This window comes from Anas acuta, chromosome 1, assembly GCF_963932015.1.
Source record: "Anas acuta chromosome 1, bAnaAcu1.1, whole genome shotgun sequence".
Classification (NCBI taxonomy): Eukaryota; Metazoa; Chordata; class Aves; order Anseriformes; family Anatidae; genus Anas; species Anas acuta.
In genome coordinates, this window is record NC_088979.1 from 45736937 (window position 1) to 45753890 (window position 16954).

The 16954-nt window shown below is 35.6% G+C and overlaps 1 long non-coding RNA gene across 1 annotated transcript in view; it reads left to right on the top strand.

Annotated features, from left to right (window-relative positions):
* The window catches only part of LOC137850126 (uncharacterized), a 112711-nt gene that overhangs the window by 61419 nt on the left and 34338 nt on the right, over positions 1–16954 (top strand). Inside the window, exons 2-3 of the long non-coding RNA XR_011092283.1 lie at positions 7874–7935; positions 9413–9518. This is a non-coding gene — a long non-coding RNA (uncharacterized lncRNA). The remainder of the gene's footprint in view (positions 1–7873; positions 7936–9412; positions 9519–16954) is intronic.

Genomic DNA, 16954 nt, shown 5'->3' on the forward strand with positions numbered 1-16954 from the left:
TAGGAGTCATTTCCTTACTCAAGACCTGGTCAAGAAAATCTTCTCTAATTCTGTAGAGAAAACAACAAAATATGCACTATTCAGTAGTAAGCATTATGGCTATAAAAGGAACAACATTGATATTTTTGAAAGACATGAGTAGGAAAGTCTTGTACTTAAGTATTTACAAGCATGTGGGTAATTCTCTGTCCATGTGTGTGACAATGCATATGACAGAAAGAGAAAGAACAGGAAAAGAGAAAGGGGAGAAAGAAGAAGGAACTTCCAAAAGGATATGAACCGACACCTACAAGCTGAGACTGGAAATAATAAATTCTCAAAATTGGTATTTTAAACGATACTACCTGGAAGAGTACTGGTGTAGTTTTATCCGGGACTCTGTATGGTAATATCAAAATCTATAATGGTATTTTAGTTCGGTCTTAACTGGTTTTACAGTACCCATTAATAGTTAATGATACACAATAATAGCCTGGAAGAGGAAAGTCCTGTTAATGTACCATCTTTCTCTGAAAAGAGCAACAGCAGAAATCCCACTAAATTGATTTATCTCCTTTCAATTGAATTTAGACCATGTCTAGCACTGTTGAGGCTTTTGTTTCTGTCTGGTAAGTAGGTTTTACTCCATTTCTGCAAGCGTCAGGATATTCCTCCTTCCTGTTTGTCTCCATTACAGAAATCATATCAGGCATGGATTTGCCATTATTTGTAAATCACAAAGGAACTTTAGCTTAGGGTGGAAGTTTGCTGAAACTTTAGACAGAGTTAAATCAAATGTGTTGGCATAACAAAACATTTCTCATGAACTTATGAACCTGTAACACTTACAGATTTGTCTCTCATGTTTTGCTGTATATATGGTATGTATACTTTCTTTACTAAGTATCTGTCAAAATGATGCATGGTTTTTGTATAAAGTATATCTCAGGATGCATTCATATATGAGAAATATGAGAAGGCAATTAACATACAAAAAGAAAAGAATTTATCTACTTAAATAGTATTTTTGATTGATCAATCTTTTTTAATGAAACAAAATCATGAAACAATGTTGCTTAGTTCAAGACCTCTATCATCAATTAAATTCAAATAAATTAATAAGCTTTTGAGCAACAAGTTTTTCTAGTCACTCCAAGCAGGTTGTAGTAAGGTATTTGTGAAATACCATCATGGAGTTTTCAATGTGCTACATTTTTGATAGAAAAGCTATTTCACAAATCTTGAAGAAATTCAAGTAGATGAGTTCTCTTTAATTCAATTTGCAAGCTTTAGTGTTAGGTTCCCAAGTTGCATGAGCAGGATTGTAGAGGACTCAGAGAAAAGAGATTGCAATGAGTACATTTAAAAATTTTTTGGAAGAGGCCTCAGTTCAGCAAAATACTAAAGCAGCTATTAAGTATTCTTAAATTAGATGTGATATTAGCATGAGTTTAAGTGGTTTGTTAAGACAAATGCTTCTGATCTGGGCCACTAATAAAGGCGTAGTTCTTTAAATAATGATACTGTGAATTTAAAGTTCCTGAACAAGAACATAAGCTTTTTGATAAAACAAATATTTTTTCTATTATTTTTCTATTTTTATTTCCACAGGGATAATAGTACAGTAACAGATTTAAATGTTCTAATACATAGATTGAAAAAACAAACAAACAAACAAACAAAACAAAACAAAAAAACAACAAATATTTCTTAAAGAGTTTTTAAGAAAATAATATTCTTCAAATTTCTGTTTGTCTGAACCTTTAGAGGTAGGAGTCCTGGTACAAAGATAGCTTGGTTTTATAGGAAGGCATGAGAACAGAAGCCATATGTTTCTAAAGACATTTTAAAATGCCCTAAAGACAGTTTGAAATGCTTTGAACACGTTGTATAAACAAAATACTTGGTGGAGAAAGATCTCTATTGTCATTTTTCAGAATACTATGTCTAACTCATTCTTGAGTGATGTGACCATCTGAAATTCATTCTTTTTTGCTTCAATATTTTCTCCTTCCAAATCCAATATGTTTTAGGTCCCTGTTTCTGACCTTTTTCCTTCCTGTTTCCTTTTGCAGAAGACAAATGTTATTGGCCAAAACAGCAGTTCTCGTGATGTATCCTTATCTCAGTGTTTGCAACTTAAAACATAATAATTTGAGGTGTTAAAACTTCCCAGGAGCCATATGCCTAGTAAGTATGGGACATCTTAAGGGTATGGAGGTCAACTTTGCACAGTAAATGGACAATGGCCAAGTTCTTCCAGATGTTAAACATCTTGGTCAATGCTACTACTCCTGTTGGACTGACAGCAATCTGGAAAGCTGGACAAATGCCTCAAATCTACTGGGAGAATATTTTTGCTCAGAAGAAGAAATCACATCCTGGTAAAATATAGGATAGTATCACCTGGTGTTGGGGAGAATACACTGTGGGCTATAGCTTCCTACCCCAGCTTTACTTTCTACCTCACTGTTTGGTAAACATGATCCCACATCTATATGAAACTGTATCCTTAAAGTGAGGGGGAAAAAAAAAGAAAAAGATGACAAGTAAGAAAACCTGAGGACAACTTCCACATCCAGATATTAGACAAACCAACTAGAGGAGAAATGTTACTGGACCTGGTGATGACCAATGTGGAAGAGCTTGTTACATTTAGAGGATGCCAGACCATGCCCTGGTTGAGTTTATCTTGAGGGTTAAGGGCCTGGATAAGAGCGAAGTCAGGACACTGAACTTCAGAAGAACCAACTTCCAGCTGTTCAAAGAATTAGTGGATTTGATTCCAAGGGACTTGGTCTTTAGAGACAGAGGATCTGATCAGAGCTGGTAACTCTTTGAGGATATTTTCCTTGGAGTTCAAGAGCTCTCTATTCCCATATGTAATAAATCAAACAGGGAAGGTAGGAAACCAGCATGGTTGAATAAGGATCCACTGGTCAAACTTAGGCAAAAGAAGGAAATGCACAAATCACAGAAACAACACCATGTGCCCTAGGAAGAGTACAGAAATGGTGTCCGGATGTGCGGGGATGGGATCAGGAAAACCAAGGCACTGACAGAACTAAACTTGGCAAGGGATGCAAAGAATAACAAGAAGGGGTTCTACAGGTGTATTGGCCACAAAAGAAAGACTAGGGAGAGTGTAGCACTTCTGACAAATGAAGACAGAGAACTGGTAATGGCAGATGTGGAGCAGGCAGATGTCCTTAACAATTATTTGGCTTGGTCTTCACTGGTGGTCAGGTTTCCTACATCTCTTAAGTCCCCAAAACTCTAGAAGGGGGCTGGGGGAGCAGAGTCCCTCTCAGTGTAAGAGAAGAGCAAGTTTGGGATCTCGTGATGTAACTTAGCAACAATAAGTCTATGGGGCCTGATGAAATGCATCCCAGGATCCTGAGGGAATTGGCTGATGTAGTCACCAAGAAACTCTCAATTATATTTGAAAAATCATGGCAGTCAGGCAAAGTCCCCAGTGACTGGAAAAAGAGAAACATCACTCTCATTCTTAAAAGGGTAGAAAGGAAGAGCTGGGGAACTACAGATGGGTGAGCCTCACCTCTGTGCCTGGGAAGATCATGGAACAAATCTTCATGGAGGCAATGTTAAGGCACACGCAGGACAAGGAGGTGATCTGGGACAGCCAGCATGACTTCACAAAGGGCAAATTATGCCTGACCCATCTGGTAGCCTTCTATGATGGACTGACTGCATCAGTTGACAAGTGAAGACCGACCAATGTCATCTACCTAGACTTCTGCAAGGCCTTTGACACAGTCTCACATGACATCCTGGTCTCCAAGTTGGAGACATATGGACTTAAAGGGAGACCATTCAGTGGATAAGGAATTGGCTTGAAGTCTGTACTCAGAGAGTGGTGGTCAATGACTCTGTTTCCAGGTGGAGGCCGATGACAAGCACTGTCCCTCAGGGGTCTGTTTTGGGACTGGTACTGTTATCCAGTATCTTTATCATGGGCAATGTGATGAAGTGCACCCTGAGCAAGTTGCAGCTGACACCAAGCTGAGTTGTGCAGTTGATACCAAAGAAGGAAGGGATGCCATCCAAAGGAGCCTGGACAACCTTGAGAAGTGGGCCCATGTGAACCTAATGAGGTTCAACAAGGCCAAGTGCAAGGTGCTTTACCTGGGTTGGGGCAATCAGAAATGAGGACAGACTGGGAGAAGAACTCATTTAGATCAGCCCTGCAGAGAAGGACTTGGGGGTTATTTTCATGAGCTTGGGGCTTCTTGTCAAAAAGCTTGACATGAGCCAGCAGTGCACTCTTGCAGCCCAGAAGGCCAACTGCATCCTGGGATGCATCAGCAGAGGTGTGGTCAGGAGGTCAAGGAAGGTGATTGCCCCCATTTGCTCTGCTCTTGGAGTGTTGCATCCAGATCTGGGGCCCCCAGAACAAGTAGGCTGTGGATCTGTTAGAGTGGGTCTGGTGGAGGACCATAAAGATGATCAGAGGCCAGGAGGACCTCTCATTCTTCTGTGAAGCTGGGGATACATGGCCTGAAGAAGTGAAAGCTCCAGGGATAACTCTTTGCAGCCTTTCAGTACTTAAAGGGGGCTTAAAAAAAAGATAGAAAACAACATTTTGCTTAATTAGATTATCATAGGACAAGAAGAAATGGCTTTAAACTAAAAGAGGTGAGATTTGGATGAAATATTAGGAGGAAATTCTTCACTCAGAGGGTGGTGAGGCACTGGAATAGGTTGTCCAGAGAAGTTGTGGATGTCCCATGCCTGGAGGTGTACAAGACCAGGCTGGATTGCCCTGGGCAACCTGATCTAGTTTATGGAATCCCAGTCCATGGCAAGGGGATTGGAACTAGATTATTTTTAAGGTAGCTGTTCTATGATTCTAAGATTCTATGATTCTATGATAACTGCATGCAATAACAATCATTATTTATTATTTATTTGATGGTAAAAACCTGGCAGCTTTAAAGGACCATTTTGTTTCTAAACAAATGTTGTCTGTAGTGACTATAGGGTGTGGTTGTAACTATGATCATCTAAGGATACTGACAAGGTAGAGTTTGTAGGTAACAGTAATGTCTATTATAGTAATAACAGTAATGTCTTTTTGTCAAACTAGCTTTGCCTTGGTTAAATAAATAGCTTTTTCAAGGTTAGAAGTTTTTACAGAAGCAAAAGAATTTCTGTCTATGAAGCCTAAACTTATAGGATCAAAATAAAAACAAGGACTCAGGATGACCTGCCTATGTAAAGCCTCTATTCTTAGCAATACCCAGACCAGTTCCTGTTAATTCACAATTCAATTGAGCGTAAAGTTTGGACTTCTGCCTCTTCTCTTTTTTAGTGAATCAGATTCAGAAGACTGGTTGGCTGAAACCAAAGTCTTCCATGCTGATTGTGATGTGTGCTGCAATACACATGGGAAGTTGCCTTTTTTTTTTTTTTCTATATTTTTCCATTAGTGCTTCTACTGAATGACTGCAAGGACTGTCTCTTGTTTTTTTCAAAAACAAGTCATTCATTAGGGTGCTTTACCTTTTGTAAAAGACATGTTTTCAACTTCAACATGGCCACTGGCCAGAAAAGCAATTTCCTTCTTTTTTTTTTTTTTTTTTCCCTTTAAAATAGGGGCTGGAAATCATCAGTCTGTATCAGTAAGAAGGATTTCAGTTTTAAAGGTGAAATAACATTCTCTCCTTCTACTTGATAAATGGAAGAAATAGGATACACTAATGAAAGAGAGAGGACATAGCAATTAAAAATAGCACAAGAGTGTAGTACACAAGTCTATCCCCTTGTTATCTTAAAATGAATTAGCATAGGAGGTTAAAGAATCCAGACTTCTTTTACTTCATAAATTACTCAGCTTTCAGTACAGGTTTTACAAGAGCATATATTACTTACCTGAACAATTGATACTGTGGTATTTATCACACGCTGCTTCCATTTGTAAGGTCATAAATTCCCTTGCTGTGGTTGCCTGTAACTTGTTTTAGTGCTAAGTGAAGTGGTAAAATGCTGGAAGAAAATCTATAGATTCAGCTTTTAATACCTGACTCTGTATTTTATCCTATCTCAAAGGAAGTGAGAGATAAGGCTGAGGTCGACTAAAATGAACAGGTATAGGAATAATTGGTACTTAGTGTCTTAACTGTCATTTATACATTGATTCGTGGCATTTTAATGGATGAGGAAAGAAAGCTTTTTCTTTCTACATTAAACTAAGATGCTTCAACTAAGATGCTTCAACTTGTTATCTTCTCTAAAACCGATGTCCCTTGAAACTTAAACACATAAATCAATACAAATTTGTAATTTATGTGTGTTAATATATATGTTTACTATATATTTTATATTTATGTAATTTATACAAAAATGTTACTGTACTGTTTTTTTTTTTGTTTTGTTTTGTTTTTTTTTAACATATCATGCTGAAGGCAAAATGCTGTTTTGATGTTGTTTTCCTTCCAAGAAAGATTCATGCTTTTTAAATTGCAAATGCTTCTTGGTTGCATGTGAAACTAGTCATAGTGTCTGATTCACTGATTACATACCAACATATTATTACAGGTTTTCACAAACAGTATGATACATTTCTATTTGAGCTGTTGCAGAAATGCCCCTGGGAAAAAAAAAAAAAAATATCTACACATGCAAACAACCAATATCCATCTCACTCAGATGCATAACACAAGAAAACACAAGAAAAGGGTGTGTTACCACAGCTTACAGAGATGGTATTTGTCTGCTAGTGTTTGTTAATCATTGCTGCTCTGAGAAGATGAGACCTTTGTGTGGAATCTTTTGTGTACTCCTAAATTTACTAGAAATAAAAGGGTATGTGATTTTGCATTTCTTTCAAAGATTCTAGGTAATTCTATAACATAAATCTTTCTCATTTTTTCATTTTTCTGATAAAATAAAAGAAATTAAAAGAGAACAACAATAACAACAAAAGAATTTGAGAGTAAAGAAATCATATACATCCTAGTCAGTAAAGAGACTGATCAGAAAAGAGTGATGTTTTATTTTTACTAAGTCATGGGTGCATTACAAACTAAGGTTATCTTGAAATGAGCAGCAGAAAAGCCCAGAATTGCTGTCATCTTGCTATCAAGGAAGCAAATTCATCCCAAAGTGAAGTAGACTATTATCTGAAACTTTCCTGATTTTAAATGATCAGCCTAATCATTCCTCTCTTTCTGAAGAGTGTAGACTTTGTTATGCGTACACACTCCAATGCAGTTTGCTTACTTAGACATTTCCTTTTTGTTTACTAATTTGTTTCAGTGTTCTCAAACTTAGATGGCAACATAAAAAAAAAATCATTTGAAGAAGGAATGTTTGCATGGTTAAATGATGAAAACCTCAGTAGATACATATTTTACAGAATAATTCATGTCTAGATGTAAGTAAACGCAAAGGGAATTACAAAGGGTTAATGGCTGTAGCACTATCATATGACATTTTTCACTGCTCTTTGATGCAGGTTCACTTTAGTTCTGTCTTATTTTTTGTCTTATTCTGTCTTATTATTTTAAATAATAATTATTAATAAATATTTATTAATTTTATATAATTGCATTATATGCAATTATATGGAAAGAAGCTGCCACAACACTTGTTCATCTACAGACCTCTGATAGTGGTGTACTGCTGTCATAAAATGTGATTTGGAAGGAGTGGGGAGACCTGCTCCTATCTTGTACATCAAATCAGTATATGTTCTCATGTGAAATTTACTTCAAGGAGAAGTTGTACGACAAAATAAAATACTGTTGTAAAAAAGCTACATAAATTTTATCCATTTCTGTCAAATATGCTGAACTAAGTACTCTGCAATGGGTATCTAAATTATCTAAATGTTTTATCTTTTTCCTTTTTTTTTTTTTTTTTTTTTCCCCAGGAAAGAGGGAGGCAACTACCTGACACCTGGAGATTATGAAAGTCATGAAATTCAGCCAAAATGTGAGTTTTTAAATCTTTTCAACTTTAAGATAAATTTGTAGTGTTAGTGGATTTACCAAACTATATCTTTTTATTGCATGTGACAATGAGAGGTATTAAGAGCTACTTCTCAAACTGTTTAGGAAAAGTTAATTTTCTTTAATTAAATTTTCTCATTAAAAAGGTTTTTTCCCATTTTCACTAAAACTCAAAAATTGTTGTATAAATTTGAACTACTGTTGCTATTAAACATTTTCAGAGTAAATCCCATTAAATAATGATGTCTAGATGTTTCTTGTTTGATGTCTGCTTGCTGCAAGTGGTTAAAAGGAGTCATTGTCTATCTTCTGTGTCCTACAGTTAAGAAGAGGAAGTTTGTCATAGTTATTTCCAGTTGATCTTGATTTGTTTTTCCTTGTACTTTTGGTTTTCTAACTTACAGAATGAAGCTCCTGGTGCTTCATTTTTCATACTGTTATCTATTTATAGGATATATAGGATAATTATACTTTCAGAAAAACAGTCAGGAACATACTAATTTTGCATAAATTATGGATTTTTGCAAAGCTTCATATGTCCTGTGACATAGATTCTTCTGCTGATAGCCATTTAGAGTTGTTTGTTGAAATTTAGTGGAAAGTTTTTGTGCATTATGATGTGTACTTATCAAATAAACCAAAAATCCTAATTAAAACTGAGTAGCTTACAAGTGTACTGTCAACATAACCATCCTTGTTTACAGGACTAAGGAAAGTAAACAGAGAAAGGTGTCAAAATAATGATTTCAAAGTAGAATTTCTTTTAAATAAAATCCATGAAGCTTTAGCTGTCTACATAACTGACATTTTATATATTTAGGCCTTAATTCAGATACCTAAGCTCAGGCATCTAATGACATTTGAGATAACTTCAGATATCTAGGGTATTCTTGCATGGCTGGGAGGCATATCACAGGGCCTTGGGCATATCCAAGTCCTTCTGATGAAACATCTGAAGGACAACACAGTATTCTAAGGCATCTGAAAAAACTTTTTATAAATATCCTTAGACAACTGAAATAACCCTTTACTCTTCCTTACTGTTCTGTATTTTTAACAATATTTGGATAGTAGATTACCCAACATGTTTGCTAATAGATTACAGAGAAATATCTTAAAATGACTTAAAACAAAGTCAGCAATTACAAAGGTAACAGTGATCCTGTAGTTTTGGATTTATGTGGAGTCCAGAGAAGAAAATCCAAGTACTAATGACTGGGGCTTCATAACCTGCAACACAGCACATCTGCTTGGGCACAGATAAGCTCTGGAGTTCTGGTCACCTGATGGTTTATACTGTATTGCTCTCCTTCATGAAATATATTTTTCTGGTTGTTTTCATTGTCACACAGAGACAAGTAAGGAAAAGAAGAGCTGATGTGTACCTGACTGCTGTCTGAGTACGATCCAATTGAAAAAGAAATAAAATCTTTCTTTTTTTTTTTTTTTTTTTAATGTAGCTGTTGGCAATATTTGAACTAAGCCAACACAATTTACTGATATTGTATTTTCTGCAATGTCTTCAAGAGCAGAAGAATGGACTAGGGACTTTAAAAGAGAGAAAAGGTAAAACTTTTGACATTTTTAGGAAATAAAAATTGCAACTTTGTAATTATCATATTTTGAGTCTGCTATGAAAAAGGTACCATAATAACATAAACCATATAATAACACAAAACTGTTCACACTGGGTCAAATCAAAGATTCATCCAGGTCTGTAACCTGTTATTAGTTGTGAGAGACAGCAGACACCTGTGTAGGAATATGACAAGTCAATCATGTAGACAAATATACCCAATATATTCCTTGTCTAAAGTTATCTGGGTTTCTACAGATAGATGTCTTATATAATATGAAATAATACTTCAAAAGGAAAACCACAGAGAAGTGGACAGAGGTGTTATGTTTGTTTTTGATAGTTGTTGATGGGTTTCTGTGTTGACGGATCCTCCCCCTACCCCCGTTTTTTCTAGTTGCTTTTCAAATACATTCCCTCATGTGGGAAGGAGATCAACAGCAGAAATACACCTTATTTGAAGAATCACTTCCTTTTTGCTCTGAACCTAAGCTCTGTAGTCCTCATGCCACTGGGAAATGCTCTTCAGGGTAGTTATAGCACTGTTAATGAAGGTGATTTTAGGATAATCTTTAGCAAATAGTCTAAACTCATTTTACATAGGGAACTATAAAGTCTCTGTATGGAAATAACAGTTGGTATCTACTGAGCCTGATTTTTTACTAGGAACAGAGAGGTGAAAGGCTTTTTATTCTGTTCTCACTACCAGTCTCCTGAGCCACACAGTCCTCCAGGATGCAGGATTTAAATGTTGTGCAAAATGATTTCCACTAATACGACAAAACTTTTCATGGTGAAAGCCCAGCTGGAGAGTTGCATCTTTTATAGGAGCTGAACATTGTGTTATTGCTAGTATCCTGAAAGCAATTTGTGACAATAAGGAAAGAAATAGGGGCTATCAATCAGACTGTCAGTTCCTGTTTCAGCCAGAACACATTCAAACAACATATTGTAAACCCAGATCCTTCACTGTGCCAGTTTAAGCAACCTTTTCTTGCTGATTTGCAGCTTCAGGAGGAAGAACACTTACTAGATGCTGGTAGTGCTCCTTATTTAATTCAGCCTAAGTTCATAAAATAAATTACCCAGATAACTGTCTGCGTTCATAGTCCATATGCATGCAGGCTGTATTTTTTTTTCCCCCCATAGATGCAAAACAGATTTACAGCTTAAAAGTAAGTGCAGCAATAAAGGCATATTACTAGTAATAGGCTTGTGCCAAGTTTTATGACAAACTACAATAAAAAAGGAGTTCAGACACTTTGAATAATGGGATCTGTCAGACCCTGCTGACTGTTTCCTAGATGCTGATGGAAAACTCAAGACAAACACAAAGAAAATGCATTTGATCCTTTCTCCAAAATGTTTAAAATGAAATACATATAGTATTACTATTTTAAAATAGTAACGATAAATGAATGAATAAACAAACAAGGAGTAGTAGTTTTTTAACTACAAATTATACTGAAATAAGAAAGAGGCAAATTAGTTCTCAGATATTATTTTTCATCCTGTGAGTTAGTCATTTCAACAGAACCTTGGATCTTCTTGTTTTGGAATTAAACTGATTCAATTGCAAGCTGAAGAAATTGCAAGCTGTAAACTACGTTGTTAGTTGTTTAACCTTTGTTTAACCTTTTACAATCCAGCACATAGTGCTGTAAAAGCATGACTGTAATAACAATATTCTTCTAATACTAATGTATTTTAAATAATATTATGGCACTAAATAATATTGGATCCATGATAAAAAAAAATCAAACTAGCAGAGAGATAAGTATGTAAAAGATCAAATATCAGTAATTTAATGGAAGTTATTATAATGGAAGTTATCCTAAGCAGGAGGGAAGGCAAGGTTCACTTCAAAAGATTATATTTTTTATTAAAAAATACAGAAAGCCATAAAACCCAAGCAAGTTTCTCAGTTTCCTGATGATGTCATTTGGACCTAATAATACTAAAAATGGCAGAGTTATAGTGTCTTCAGAAGCATGGTCTCCTTTGTATGAATGAGGCAATGCCTAATATCCTTAATTAGACTAACAGATTCAACTGAAAGCTTGTCTCTTTTTCAAATTATACCCATTTATAGAGTAAAAAAAAAATAAATAATATATTTCTGAACATGTTAGTGTTGTACAAAGAATTATTTCAAAAAGCACTGTGTATTTTAATATTTGTCTGTTAATTACTATTTAAGAAAAAGGATCTTTTTCTAAAGCCTGTGAAGTATTTTGTTGTTGTTGTTGTTGTTTTACTATTTTGTTCATCTGATCGTGTTTTTAAAACATAGAGAGTATAGTTACCCAGACTAAGCTATTACTAGACAGGGATGTCTTTGTTGCCCCTGTTAGGGATGTATGTTCTCTGGGGACAGAATTTCTCCTACTGTCTACTGTCCCCCACAAGTAGCACAGCAGTACACTGCTGCTGAGAGACCTTCAGGGCAAAAGTATATACAGGATTTTCTGTTTTTCATTCAAACAGCTCCCTGTAGGACCTCCAACTCATTCCAAATTGTGAATTTGCACAAGTTCAGAGACCAATTTATATAAAGCTCCAGCCTGTCAAAGGATGCATTTCCAAGAGGGATATTTTGTGCCACTAATGGCCAGACTTTCATAGGAGTGACATACCTGGCATCTTGCTTTGAATAATATACTTTCCTACTTTGATGCTAAAAGATTTAGGTCTTTAAATAATCTAAAAAGAGGCAATGATTTCTTCAGGACAAAACAAAACAAAACCACACAACAACTGAATAACTAATTTACATTCTATAAAGCACATTACAAATATATATGACATTTTCATAGCTCTTTGTAAGGCATGACAGGGGAAAGAATTCTTCAGCATTTCTGTCTTCAGCCATTGGTATATCATGAACATTATTTTTTCCTGGTCATATTGAGATCTTTCTTTTCTGCTATATTGTGTCTCAGGATTAGTGTGTCACATTACATTTCTGTTTCCTACATTTACTTTAGCAATTTGGCTGGAGTATGACAGATCTTACTGTGTTTGGCAGGATTTGTTTTGATGATGAATCACTCCGCACATCTTGCTTGCAAAATATGACAGTCCACATGCATATTCTTAATTCTCACCACATTTATTGTTTTAAGTTTACATGCTTTTATATCATTGTGATTATTATTAATTAAGGTGTAGATATCTAAAACCAGGTTTCTTTGTATTCTGAAAAACTGTTTTGAAATTTCATTGTATTTTGAAGAGATAACAAATAGAAAATTTTAAAGACATTCTTTTGTAAGGAAGATTATACTTGTGGAAACACAAACTATACTGTTGTAGATATGAGGCTTAAATTATGGTTATTTGAAAATTTTATAGTTGCTTTAGTTTAGCCACACTCATGACCTTCTGTTACTAATTTACGAATAGTCATGCGGGGAAAAAAAAAAGTGTAAGAATACCTGGAAAAATGTCTGTTCTTTTATATAAACACCTAGGCAACAGAAATATTTTACTTAAACAACATGCTTTGCCATATTTTGATTTTCTAATTATTGATTTAGAAATCTGTCATCCTCTCAGGGAACAGAAACCATATTACGTGATGTAGGCATCTTAAAGACAGAGGCAAATGTCTTGTGAATTAATAATCTAAAGTTTATAAATAACTTGTTTATAAAACCTGATGTAAAGAGTCCTTTATTTTTTATTGGTGACTGTCTGAACAACTGTCCCATTGCTTTTAATGGAATTTGTACAGACCAAAGCATCAACTTTCAATTCCAAGCAGCTTTTGAGATTGGGAATAGGGGATAAGAAGTACAACCTTCTTATTTGTTACAAATAATTTTTTAACACTGTTGGAGACTTTCTTTTTTTTTATTTGTTTTGGTGAATAATCTGCTTTGAGCTGGGGTTTGAAAAAATGTAGAATGAAACAAAAAACACTTGAACACCTGAAGAAAGTACTGTATTTTCTTTACATGTTGTTTCAGTCTTAGCTTTTTACAAGGACCATTCTGAAAAGAAAATAATCTCATAAGACACCTATAATAAGCTTTAAGGGAAATAACTCACTGTCAGAATTAAAGTGTATTATTTTATTCTGAATATCCCATTTTTAAAATGAATTAGGTAAAATCTGAAATAACATATATATCTTATCAAATCTGTTCTATACTTGTGGGTCAAAGTATTAACTGATAATTCATAAATTTAAGTAATGATATATATATAATATCTGGAATAGTTAACTGTTTTCAGCTTAGATAACAACCTTATCAGGTCCTCAAACAGTTTTGAATAACATGTTGAAAGAATAATTGTATTATCATGTGAGACTCAAGTCATCTGGGAAAGGAGCCTCGAGATCTCATGAAGTCATCAATACATCACTCCAGAAACACCTGAAAGTTACAGAAAAGAAAAGAAAAAAAAGAAAAAAAAAAAAAAGAGTTAGAAATAGTAGAATTGGCTGCAGTTACTTTGCATTAGGGTGGATAATGGTGAATGAATCACTAAACTAGAAACTAATATTCATTTAGCACAATTAGGGATCTGTTTCATCTATTACACGTAGCCAGAGAATGACCCAGGCCAATAATTAAAACACCTGGGTCTTTTGACAGCTAATTTTCTGAAGCTGAAAGTAACTGCTGACAATACCAAATAAAACAAACAAACAAAAGAAAACAATATGAATGGACTGTTTGTTAGATCCCTGTGACTTCAGAGCCCAGATTTATAATCACAAAACATAGCTTCTTTTATTAAAGCTAGATTAAAAATAGAAAAGACCAACAGGTAAAATAAAATCAAAACAATAGAAACTACAACTAAAAATACAAACATAGGATAAGGGAAGCTAATACTATGAAATGAAAAGTAAACCATAGAATTATAGGATATCCTGAGTTCAAAGGGACTCACAAAGATCATAAAGTCCAACTCCTGGCACCATACAGGTCTACCCAAAAATTCAGAACATAAGACTAAGAGCACAGTCCAATGACATTGCTAATATAGAGCAACCTGGGCATGCTTGGTAACAAAGGGTCTCTTAAGTAAAGTAGTTTAAGCTCAGAGAGCATGTATTTATGAACTGTAAGTGCATGAGTGGAAGAGGTGGTTAAATTTGTGTGGAAAGTAATAGCTCAGTGCAGTGGTAGCACTAGTGCTTTCAGTTGGTAGGAAGGTGAAGAGAAAATCGTGCATGTGTCTGTGGGTATGTATGCACATGCACATAGAATGCAATACAAGCTTAAGAGAATAATGCTATACAAAACAGGAACAATACAAGTACCATCAAGAGGGCACTAACAAGATGAGAGTATTTAAAGTTATATACTGGAAAACAGAAAAATTTTAAGTTTTGTAAAGGACCTTATAACATTTCACATCCAGTCCAAGCTGCTTAAGAGCCAGTGAGATGTCCACTGAAAACCATTGCACAAATTCAGGCCAGCTCTGTAACATTTTTATTAAACTTATTTTTCAACAATATCCCAAAATGTACCTTGTTCAGCTTCATTATGGAAAGGAGAGATGAAGCACAGTTAAATAATCAAATGTAACCACTCTGCTAGAAAGGAAATCAAAGGATAGATGGTCTGCTGTGTCCTTCTAAGTTTTCCTTTGCATCACTTTCAGGTTGCTCAGCCCATGTGCCCATAAATTCTACACTTTCTGTCTGGGAACAGCCAGGAAAAATCTCATGCTAGAAGTTACCATGCAAGTGCAGTGTAATTCCTATTCTGTTGTATTTTCATGTTCTAGTTTGCTGTAGTGCTGTTTTTGGTGTTAGCACTTGTGCCAAATGAGCACATCCCAAGAGGAGAAAAACAAAACAAGACACATAAACAAAACAAAACACATAAACATGGTGTCAGAGATTATACAGATATTATAGAGTTCTGGAAGGGACATAACCCATTCTCCACAGAGTAAGAACTGCCTCTGGTCCAGTGTCATGACAGATAACAGCTGAACATTGGTCCTCCGTGTTATGTTATAGTTAACAAGGCAAACACACAGATATTCCACAGAATACCATTTGTTGTTTCTTCTGCATAGCAGACTAATTTGACTGGAAGAAACCACAGTCTCCCTCCTTCAAGTAGGGTGTTGAAAATTTGGAAGAAATTTGAGAAGATCTGAATTCTGAGGATGCATAGTGGACCTACAAACCTCTTTTCAACAACAAATGTTACACAAATATATTTGCTACTTTCAAAAAATCTGTTTTCTTCACAAAAAAAATAAGAGTTTTTTCTTATACATCCTCTGTTCCATGCAGTCTCATTGTAGCTGAGATATATGTGGCTACAAGCACCTAATATTACTGTTCTTTCATGTAAGAGTACTTAGTCACACTTGTGGGGAAGGTTCTGGTAGAGGTATGAAAGAATAGGAGCAGTGTGTGGGGTTCATATCTAGAGATTTAAAGTAATTGCTTTGCAGGTATTGGAATACACAGATAAGGAGAATGGCTTTCAGCTTAGTCCATGAAGAAGATTATTGTAAGAAACAAAAATCTATACATTCACAAGTGTTAGGATGGACAAGAAATACTGGACATGGCTATATCATTTTGGAAGTTTGGGGTCCAATTTTGTTTTACGGTTGCGGCTTCCCTGCTATCCGCCCTGCCCAAACATGAGTCTCATTTATGCTTTAGTTTGCAGCAAGTCATTTGGCTCCCTGGACAGGGAAATTCAGGCTTTGTGGGATGGGAGACAGGAACGGGGGAGTAAAGTTCACCCTTGACCTCTGTCCCAGCAGACAGAATGGATGCAGCTGATTCAAGCCATATGGATGTGCAAACTTGACCTTGAACTCAAGTACAGCTACAAAAACACTTTCTTTGCCCTAATTAGAAGTGGGTAAACATTACAAGTTTCACATTCATTCTTAACTATACCACATCTTATATTCTTCTTCTTTTCCCCTAACTGAACTGAGAAGAATAAATTTCTCCTAAGTAACAGCTGCTCCCTAAAACCCAGTTGGGACACTTATAATAAGGATGTCTGAAGAAAATTGGTTAGTCTGTGGGGCTGACACCCTTGCACTGATGTGTGCTGGATCTGCAAAGATGAAATTCAGTTTCCTTTTGGAGCTGTGTTTTTCTCCATCCACATCTCACCTGGGGATAAATCCTTTGCTTTGGAAAGGTCCTTGCTTTCTACGAGGTACAGTAGGTGATACTCAAGCAAACTACATCTGCTCCCTGCAATTCTCAGGAGGAGAGACAATCGATCTGCCAATAAGAAAGCAAAAGATGTTTTTTCAAATATGTCAGAAAATGGTGATTATTACACAATAGAGAAGCCTATAGAGCCCAGGGGAAGAGTTGTGTTTAGTTATGTCAACACAAGGGGCTGGATGGTCGCACAACACGTACTTCAAGTTTTGGCTGGCCTTTCTTTGCACCTTCACTTTCAGCCTCCTG